The following is an 11,124-nucleotide window of genomic DNA, read 5'->3' on the forward strand; positions in this document are numbered from 1 at the left end:
CAGAGGATTAACCAAGTGAGCTACGGCGCCGACCCCTGAATAGATAATTTTATATATATAAAAAAAGTGTTGTTTATTCTTCATCTGTCATCATCCTGAATTCTAAGATCTGCTTTGGGCAATCTGTCTATGAGAAATCAAAATATCCTTTAGTTGTGACAAGAACAGTAAAATCAGCCCAGGTAGAATCTCATTTTCACGAGTATATATTTGTTCTTTTTTTTGGGGGGGGGGGCATTGGGGCCACAAGGCAGCTAATTTATTGTAATTTCTCCTTTGTGGTACATGCACAGAAAGCCCAGCAGCTGGGTGTACATGTCCGTGTACACACACACACACGCACATGCACACGCACACACAGCCCCACTTCCAGTGAAGGACAGGCTCCACAGAAGAAGCTGATGGGACAAGGGACGACAAACACTGTCCCCTGCTCACCGGTCTACTTCTCCAAACACAATATCCTGGGTACCTATGATGGCAACGACATCCGCCAGCATGTGTCCCTTAGACATCTTGTCCAAGCCAGCCAGGTGGGCAAAACCAGGAGCCTTGATCTTGCATCGGTAAGGACGGCTGCTGCCATCAGACACCAGGTAAACCCCAAACTCTCCCTTAGGAGCCTCAATGGCAGTGTATGTGGCTCCCGGAGGAACTTGGTAGCCCTCAGTATACAACTTAAAGTGATGAATCAATGACTCCATGGAAGTCTTCATCTTGGCTCGCTTGGGTGGAGACACTTTAGCGTCATCAACCTTGATCTCGCCAGGAGGCATCTTGTTCAGACACTGAGAGATGATCCATAGGGACTGGCGCATCTCCTCCACCCGACACAGGTACCTATCATAGCAGTCCCCTTGAGACCCGATAGGAACATCAAACTCGACCTGGTCATAAGCATCATAGGGCTGGGTCTTCCGCAGGTCCCACTGGATGCCTGAGCCCCACAGCATCACTCCGCTAAAACCATAGTTAAGTGCGTCTTCTGCTGTTATGACCCCGATGTCAATTGTCCGATTCCGCCACATCCTATTGTTGGTCAGCATCTCCTCCACCTCATCAATCCGAAGAGAGAAGTTCTTAGAAAACTCATAAATGTCATCCATTAGTCCAAGGGGTAGGTCCTGATGCACTCCACCCGGCCGGACGTAAGCAGCATGCATTCGTGCTCCGGACACTCGTTCATAGAACTCAAACATCTTCTCCCTTTCTTCAAACATCCAGAAGAAAGGGGTCATGGCCCCTATGTCCAGGGCATGTGTAGTCACAGCCATGATGTGGTTCAGAAGCCGCGTGATTTCTCCGAACAGCACTCGGATCCACTGTGCCCGGGGAGGAGGCTGGATGTTTAGCAACTTCTCCACCGCCAACGAATAGGCCTGCTCATTACACATCATGGACACGTAGTCCGGCCGGTCAAAGTAGGGAAGGGCCTGCAGGTAGGTCTTGTACTCAGTGAGCTTCTCCGTGTCCCGGTGCAGGAGCCCAATGTGAGGGTCACACTTCTGCACCATCTCCCCACTCAATTCCATCACTAGCCGCAAGACTCCATGGGCCGCTGGGTGCTGGGGCCCAAAGTTCAGGGTCAGGTTCGACACCATTGTATCCTTTGGAGGGTCCACATCATTCCAAGGGGGAGGCTTCCAGTGGGCTGTTTCCTTGGTGGGGAACATAACAGCACCCCCATACTGCTCGGCCCATTCCACATCCGGCTGCCATTGTCGGGCACCTCTGCTGGGCTGGATCTGTAGTCGGACACCAGCCCCGGGTCGCAGCGCCTGGGCCGCGGCACCCCGGAGGCTGCACAGAGCCCTCAGCGCCGCCATCTTACCCTGGCTGCCGAGTATATATTTGTTCTAAAGGATCATGGTACCACTAGCTGATGATCACTTTTTTGTTACAGTTTTTTCCATCTAAATAGACCCCAAGATAAAGAGATTTGGTATTTTTCCTCCTTGCATCTACTGAGATTCTGCCAAAAAGATGACCAAAGATGTTAATAGGGATTGCAAAGGAGAAAAATAACAATGAATTGTAACTTTCATTATTTTGAAGGGAAGGTACATTTACATACAAGGGTTTCTTTATCAGAGACAATTTTTCAATTATTTCCATGTTTAATTTACTGGATTTGATCTTCAAAATGTGAGGAAAGTAGCTCCATATTTTTTTTAAAAAGTTTATTTTTATTTATTTGAAAGGCAGAATGACAGAGAGATCTTCCATCTGCTGGTCACTCCCCAAATGCCCACAACAGCCAGGGCTAGGCCATTCTGAAACCAGGAGCCAGGAACTCTATCCCAATCTCCCAAGTGGGCACCAGGGGCCCAAGTCCATGAGCCATCACCTGCTGCCTCCAGATGCATCGCAGAGATGGCGCTCTGATACAGGATACAGGTGGCCTAACTCACTGTGCCCCATGTCCACCACACGCTCCATGACTTTTGATCATGGATATTATTCTGCCTACCATGCACCCCTCACTCTGCCTCCTTGTCTCCAAGAACATTTCCCCCTTCCCCTCCACCCACCTCAGAGCCCTTCCAGGGTTTTGCCCTGGTGATTTTCTCTTCTGGGAAGTTGGCCTCTCCACAGTCATTCATCCCCAGGCTCTATCTGTCCCTCTCTCACCCGCTTCAGTAAATCTCTGCACGAGCCTTCGTGGTCAATTTACCTAAATGGCAAATCATGCCTCACCACCTCCCCATTCATCCCACTGCTCTTCCTTGCCTACTGGTTGGTACTTACATGGTTTCCTTGCTCTCTCTGGTGTACTGCCTGTTTCCTTTACTGGGATGGAAGATTCATGAAGGCATTTTTGTTCTCTGCTCTAACATCAGTACCAACAGAGTACATGGCTCATCATTTATTTGCATGAGTCAATCAATCAATCATTCATTGAGTTGCTAAGATGGAAGGATGGCTCATAGCAATGAGCAAATTTAAGACTGCAACTGCCAAAACTATCCCTTTTAAACATCTTATTTGCTGGGTTGCTGAGCTTTACATTTTTACTGTAGATAGATAGAAGACTGTTCAGACTTCATAATGTGAATTTCACAGCAGGCAGCTCAGCTGATACTTGCATATCCTACAAGCAAATGATAGAAAGACTTTGACTTTGGCTAACAAGTTATTATGGTGGTCACTACAAGTGTGAACTGAACCTCAATCATTGAGTTATCAATAGTTTCTTCTCCAGGTTAACAGTAATAGATGCATGTACTGGAATTTGTTGACTACACAGAAAATGTATGACTACATGGAGTGTGTATGGAAGTGTAAAAAATTGCTGTCTTCTTGAACAAAACTAAAAACCAGGTCCTCCACTGTAAAAATAAGAGGTAAACATACCATGGAGTTTGCATCTTTGCCCTTGTCTGGCATTGCTCTCTTGGAACTGGGTCCTAGCCTTAGGGGGTTTCTACTTGGTTTTAAACTCAGTGGCCTGGGGCCACTCCCACCTTACTCTGGGCAGACCTAAGACAGGGCTGGGCCCTTTGAGCAAGTTGTTACCAGTGAATAAGGGAAAACCAAGGGCAATGTCTCAAGAACTAGATAGGTCACTGCAAGATCTGGTTTGCTCTCTGGGCTTCAAGGTATCCATCTGGCCTAACCTTTGATACTCACTAGCTTCACACTAACTACTGACAAGCACATACTTGAACTCCTGTTCTGCAAAGTCTGGACCCGAAAAAGGAGAGGATCTCTTCCTTTTGCCAATCCAAGAAACGTCCCAAGTGCCGCCAAGTCAGTGCTGTGTTTCTGGGCTTGGGAACTGGAATGTGTTTTGAAAGGATACAAAGGTTCAAGTTGCAGACCATGACTGCAAGTAGAGAGGATCCTGGCTACTTTTCTTCCCCTGAAAAACCAATGACTTCCTCTCCAACCTGGGCCCAGAATTTTGAACCAGGTGAGAGAAGAGGGAAGGAGCAGAGGGTGAGGGAGAATTGATGGAAGGTGCTGCATGTGAATAATAGCCTCTGAGAGACTGCCAGAGAGAGAGTAGGCCTTTGCTTTCAAATCATTGTTCAAAGAATCACGGTTTCAGAGAACAGAGAAAAACAGGATATTTAATAACTGCAAGAGAGAAAGGTTTGCATACCAAATTATATAAACTATGCAACTATCAGTAGTAATAAATAGGCTAGGAAGAGATGGTGTGATTGAAGTTTAATGAAAAAATTTCCTCTTTCCAAGCACTCACAGTTTTTGTTATTTTGTTTTCTATCTTGTGGCTCTAAAGCTTGTCTTTTTTTTTTTAAGATGTATTTATTTATTTGAAAGGCAGGGTTACATAGAGAGAGAAGGAGAGACAGAGAGAGAGAGAGAGGTCTTCCATGCGCTGGTTCACTCCCCAATCAGCCACAATGGTCAGAGCTGCGCCAATCCAAAGCCAGGAGCCAGGAACTTCCTCCGGGTCTTCCCATGTGGATGCAGGGGCCCAAGCACTTGGACCAATCTTCTACTGCTTTCCCAGGCCATAGCAGAGAGCTGGATGGGAAGTAGAGCAGCTAGGACTTGAACCAGAGCCCATATGGGATGCCAGCACTGCAGGTGGCGGCTTTACCCGCTATGCTACAATGCTGGCCCCTAAAGTTTGTCTTTTCTAGAGTGTGTATAGCTGATTTCATGTACTTTTCATATTATATACCATTTTTTCTTAAAATTTACTTATTTGAAGGCCAGAACTACAGAGAAAGTGAGGTAGACAGTGAGAGCAAGAACAAGAGTGAAAGAGAAATCTTCCATCCACTGGTTCATTCCCCAAATAGCTGCAACAGCCAGGTCTGGTACACATCAAAGCCAGGAGCTGGAAGCTTCTTCTGGGTCTCCCCCATGGGTGGTAGGGGCCCTAGTACTTGGACAATCTTCCTCTGCCTTCCAAAGTGCATTCGCCAGAAGCTGGACCAGGAAAACAGCAGATAGGACTCAAAGGGGAGCTGTGATATGAGATGCCAGGGTTGCAAGCAGCAGCTTGACTCACTGGACAACAACACCCATCCCTCCATGCCATCTCTAACAGCTGTTGCTTTTACTCTGAAAAGTTGTTATTCCTTAATAGGTCATCAGTATCCAAATGATCACCCTCACTATGTTTTTCTATCACACTCACACAATACATTACTTTGGTCCCTCTATCCTTTACATAAAGGCTCAGGGGTGAGGGGCAAAGGAGAGGCAGATCAGCTCAAGAATACTACAAGTCAGGACAGCCTTAGGAGCTTGAGCCTCAGCAGGCTGTGTGTCTGTTCTCTGCCCACAGCTCCCAACTCTGGGCAGCCTCAGCCCATCCTCAGTCAAAATCAGAATGATGGGTAAACTCTGTCTGTGGGTGGATCAGTACCTGTATTTCTTTCTTTTTTTAAAAGATTTATTTTATTTATTTTAAAGAGTTACAGAGAGAGGTAGAGACAGAGAGAGAGAGGTCTTCTATCTGCTGGTTCACTCCCCAGATGGCTGCAACGGCCAGAGCTGTGCCAATCCGAAGCCAGGAGTCAGGAGCTTCCTCCAGGTCTTCCACACGGGTGCAGGGACTCAAGGACTTGGGCCATCTTCTACTGCTATCCCAGGCCATAGCAGAGAGCTGGATCGGAAGAGGAGCAGCCGGGACTCGAACCGGCACCCATATGGGAGGCCAGCACTTCAGGCCAGGGCATTAACCTGCTGTGCCACAGCGCCAGTCCTGGTACCTACCTTTCTTTCTTTCTTTCTTTTTTCTCTTTCTTTCTTTCTTTTATAAAGATTTATTTATTTTATTTGAAAGTCAGAGTTATACAGAGAGAGGAGAGGCAGAGAGAGAGAGAGAGAGAGAGAGAGGTATTCCATCCAATGGTTCACTCCCCAGATGGCCGCAACGGCCGGAGCTGGGTCGATCCGAAGCCGGGAGCCAGGAGCCAGGAGCCAGGAGCCAGGAGCTTCTTCCAGGTCTCCCAGATGCGTGTGGGGGCCCAAGGACTTGGGCCATGTTCAACTGCTTTCCCAGGCCACAGCAGAGAGCTGGATTGGAAGTAGAGCAGCCAGGTCTTGAACTGGCACCCATATAGGATGCTGGCGCTTCAGGCCAGGGCATTAACCTGCTGCGACACAGTGCCGGCCCCAGTACTTAATAGGCAACACAGAAAAACACATGCCTAACCATCTACCATTTTCACAAGTAAAAGATAGAGATCTGCTATGGTTTGGGAGTGATTTGGTCTCCAAAATTTCACCTTCTCAAAGCTTGGGCTCCCGTGCGACACTGTTGAGATGTTGGAATATTTAAGAGGTGGCCTAGGAGAAGGTGGTTCCTGCATGAGACACTGACCTCAGAAGAGATTAATGCAGGTCTCCCAGGACTGAGTTAGTTTCCACAAGAACAAGTTGTTATAAAGGGAGCTCAGCTGTTTGGCTCACTCTCTTCCCCATGTCCCTTCTGCATGTGGCCAGTTCTCCTTCTGCTTCTCTGTCACGCTGTGACCACAGCCAGGGGGTCCTCACCAGGAACTGGAACCATGCTCATTAGGCCCTCCAGCCACCAGAATCATGAGCCAAGAAAGCGTTTTTCCTTTATAAATTATCCAGCCCCAAATACTCTATAATTAGCAGCACCAAGACACAGTATCAAAATATTGTTGTTAAACAAAATTTGCCAAGTTGACAAAAGTTCCCTCCCCCCTCGCAACCCCGCTTTAAGCATCTCTCAATTAAACAATCCATGCCAAATGAGTAAGAGACCAAATGTGACCTTTTGGGCTTGTTAGTTGTGACAATGAAAATAAATGGAAGAACAGTATTTCAAAAGGAAAATTGAGAAATAGTAATACTTGGAATTTTTTGTGGTTGCTCTTTTTTGTTATAATTCTGTCACTCATAATCCCGGCTTCAGATTTGAAACTCCACACCCAAGTCTCTCTCAGTCTGTTGATATGTTCCCAGAAATTAATGTGCCGTGTTTGATTATATCATAATCAATATCTTGAGCACATTAAATGCAAGATACAACAGTGAAACATCAATACTAAACAGAAATGAAATGCCTAATAAAGTTGCAGATACCTCATTTTTTCCTTGTGCTTTTCTGTCTTTTCTCACAACTAGAAAAAGATCATTTAAACAGTCAGCTCATTAAGATGATGCCATTTTAGATGTCCCAGAGCTTTTCTATGGGACTTGCCTATTATTTATCCATTCCTCCTATTCCCCTTCAAACAGCCAGTTCTGGAAATGAGCTGCTGTGCTTTGATGGAGGGCCAGGTTCAAATTAAACTACTCCTGAATTTCACAAGGCTAATATTTCAAATTAGAGATTTCAGCTCACTCAACACATTCGAACACACTTGTGCTCGGTGAAGCATTGCTTATGTGAATAATTAGCCTGAATAATGTGTGGAATCAGAGGACAGTTTTTTAAGCAGACACTCATTTTTTCTTCCCTTGCAGCTCCTACAAATGCATGTTGGGAGGTGAAGAGGAGGGTGTGGCGGGTGATGAAGGCTCTTCTCCCCGGGAGGGGCCTTGCCTGTGGTCCGGCTGGGGGTGCTGCAGCAGTGCACACAGTGGTTACAGTGGAGCAAAGACAGCAACCGGCTGTGCAGATCAAACCCAGTGCTCAACCACAAGGAGCCTGCAGCCAAATGACCACCACACCCCGTTCCACGGACACTACCTAGTGCTCAGGTGAACCCAGCTTCAGTGGTTCCCCCCCTTGCCATAGCTTCACGTCCCAGGGTTTCAGCTACCCATGGTCAACCATAACCTGAGAATATTAAATGGAAAATTCCAAAAATAATTTATCAACTCCTAAGTTTTACATAATTTTATCACAGCATATGATTAGATGATTCTATTATTATCACTGTTAATCTCTCACTGTACCTAATTTATAAATGAAGATTTGTCATAGATATGTATGTATGTATAGGACAAATACTATTTCTTGGGTTTCATACGATCCATGATTTCATCCCACAGAGGGTCTTGGAACAAATCCCTGTAGACAAGGGGAAGGGAGGGGACAACTGTACATGAAACAGAGGAAAATCTGTGCTGTTCAGTTGTGTTTGAACAGCTAGGACTGCATCGGACTGGCCAATTCCACCATTGGCTTCTATTTTTAAAATGTACATGCATGCAGGTGACCTTTTTACTATGCTGCTGCTTGATTTTAATACTGTCTTTAAAAGGTGATAAGCTAAATGCGAGCAAAAGAAAGCACAGATATCAAGGAGTACCTCCTGCCCCGTAGCTTGTCTTGGCTCAGCCCAGTTCTGCTCCCACCTTCAGACCTTGGGTGTTCCTTATTTTGGAGTTAAACCCAGCAGGGGCTTGAAACTGGCTCTAGACGCTCAGTAGCAACAGCAGATGGTAGAAGCCTCCAGAAAGTAATTCTACTGTGGGTTTTCCCTAACTAGGTCTTTTGAGCATAATGTGTTTTCTCACTGGCTCACTCAGCTCTCTATTTCCTTAACTAACCAGTCTTTCCATATCTCTACTCAGAAGAAATTACATGAGGGGAGGGGGGAAAGAGATCGTAGTCTCATCCTATATATGCTAATAGAAGCCTGTATTCATTTTCTCCCCAATCATAATGATTTCTTCCTCTTCCCCAAGTGTCATTTTCCTGTGTTTAGCTTTAAGAAATTCTTCCTCTCTTCAGTCTTATCTGATGATACCTAATTTCAAAACAATTAGAAGCTTTACCAACCATGTAACAGCAGAAAGATCATTGGGTTTGGATTAGAAATACCTCTGTCAGGACTGGTGTTAGGGCGGGGTAAAGCCACCACCTGTGATGATAACAGCCCATAGGAGCACTGGTTTGAGTCCTGGCTGCTCCACTTCCTATCCAGCTCCATGCTAGTGTGCCTGGGAAACCAGCAGAGACAGCCCAAGTGCTTGGGCCCCTGCAACCATGTGGGAGACTTGGAAGAAATGCCTGGCTCTTGGTTTCAGACTGGCCCAGCCCCAGCCATTATGGTCATTTGGGGAGTGAATAAGTGGATGGAAGGTCTCTCTGTCTCTCCCTCTCTCTGTAATTCTGCCTTTCAAATAAATAAATAAATCTTAAAAATAAATCCCTGTCAATCTTAGTGCTCCAACTATTTTGTAAGTGATGATTGTTAAAAATAAATACAAAACAAATATTAAATAAATAAAACCTACTGGACTTTCCCTGTGCTTTTGCAAACTATTTTAACCTGTTTACATTAAAAAATATACATATGGAATCATACTTGCAAAAAACAAAAAGAAATGTTCCTGCCAAAACCAACAATATAGTTATGATTCAAGTAGTTCACAAACTGGGTATTTGATTTTGGTTTCTGCTTGCTTTGTTTTTGTTTACTTTTGTTCTTGGCCAACCAATATTTTCTCTTTCTCTTTCTATTCCTTTTCATGCATGGTCTCCACTAATTGTCTGAGTTTCTGAAATTCGCCATCTGATACCCCCTTTAATTTAAGTGAGTCAGCCTGGCTTTCTGATGTTCATATACAAAACTTGTAACCAGTACACTGGTTTCCATATTGCCTGTCGCCTCTTCTTCCTGTTCTGACATTTCTAGCCATTGAGCAGAGATTAGATAACAAAGATCCACATCTTAACTCCCAGATAAATATCCCGAGGTCAGCAAACTGGAATTAAGGGGATGAGGAACAGGAGTTGATGCATGAAGGGAGTATTTCAGGAGCACACTGTCAGGAAGAGGTGCCTATGTCAGACACACAGAGAGGACACATGCACGTGTCTCCACGTGCAACACCAAAGGCCCATTACAGTTTCTTCTTTTTCCCCCTAAGATTTATTTATTTATTTGAAAGGTAGCGTTACAGAGAAAGGCGGAGAGACACAGAGCTCAGAGGGCCACGACAGTCTAGGCCAGGAGCCTGAAACTCCATCCAGGTCTCCCACACGGGTGGCAAGGCCCAGGCACTTGAGCCATCTTCTGCTGCTTGCCCAGGTGCATGAGCAGGGAGCTGGCTGGGAAGTGGAGCAGTGAGGCTGGCAGCAGCTTAACTTGCTGTGTCACAACGCTGGCCCCTAGTCCAGTTTGTGCCCCTTTCGGTGAGGGCCTGTGGTAGGCTCCCTCTCTTTTGCTTTCTGCTCTGCTGCCTTTCCTACAACAGAAATCAAGCGACCTGGCACAGAGATTCACCCGAAAAGAGGTAGGAACGGGAGCCATCATTAGCAGGCAGTGACCGGGGCGGACATGACAGCTCTGGCATTAAACACAAGGACACAAATGCTGTCATGGATGGTCTCCCCTTGGCTGCTCTGGCGGCCCATAGAACAGATGTCTTGGGCTCCACCCTAGCAGCAGTTGGCAACACTGGGCCTCAGAGAGAAGTAAAATTTCCAAAGGCCTGGGGCTCCTCCTGCAAAGAAACCCGAGATGTGGGTTGAGTAATGCACTGGTAAGCAGGAATAAACAGTAACTGAGTGAAGAGCTGTGGAGTTCCAGTTGCTAAATAGCTACTACGGAACAGGGAACATGACGGCGGGGTGGGGTGGGGGGTCCCCGATGCAGCAGGGGCTCCCTGAATGCTGGCTGACTGAGCCGAGGTAAGACCTGAGACGGGATGGGCAGCCTGAGAGAAGGCCTGGGGCCCCGTGACGGGGGGCTTTCATTCGGCAGGGCTCAGCCAACAGAAGCCCCTAGAGAGGGCCGACCCTCATCTGCGAGCGGCTGCAAGGCGCTCTGACATTCAGTCGCTGTTATTTCGGAGCCAGGGTCTACACGAAGGGACCGCCTGGGTTGCCGTCCCCAACCAGACACGGAGGCAAACCCGGAGGGGGCGGGTAGGCGTCCGTGGGCTCCGCGGGGGCTCCTCTTCTTTTTAGGCTTTCGCGACCCAAACGCCCTCCTGGAGGGACCCCATGTTTCAGGGGCAGCTTGGAGGCGTTTAGTCCTCTCACTGTCGAGCCCCCGACAGGGAGACGTCGCCGCCAGCAGCCCGAGGCGACCGCTCGCGAGGAGCAGCGTCGCCCAGCGGGCACAGGCACCGGGTGTTCTCCGGGCCCCCCCAACCCCTTCGCGGCTCCAGGCGCCCGCCAGCGGCCGCCTCCCGCAGCGGCACGGGGAACTCAGGCGGCGCTGGTGGCCGGGGCCGCCCGAGCGGGCTCCCCGATTGGCTGATGGGGCG

At 47.4% G+C, this 11,124-nt stretch overlaps 1 pseudogene; it reads right to left on the bottom strand.

The window, feature by feature from the left end:
- Positions 1-232: 232 nt before the first annotated feature.
- LOC138849821 (NADH dehydrogenase [ubiquinone] iron-sulfur protein 2, mitochondrial pseudogene) lies at positions 233-1,837 on the bottom strand (annotated as a pseudogene).
- Between the last annotated feature and the right edge of the window lie 9,287 nt (positions 1,838-11,124).

This window comes from Oryctolagus cuniculus, chromosome 5 (assembly GCF_964237555.1).
Source record: "Oryctolagus cuniculus chromosome 5, mOryCun1.1, whole genome shotgun sequence".
Lineage (NCBI taxonomy): Eukaryota > Metazoa > Chordata > Mammalia > Lagomorpha > Leporidae > Oryctolagus > Oryctolagus cuniculus.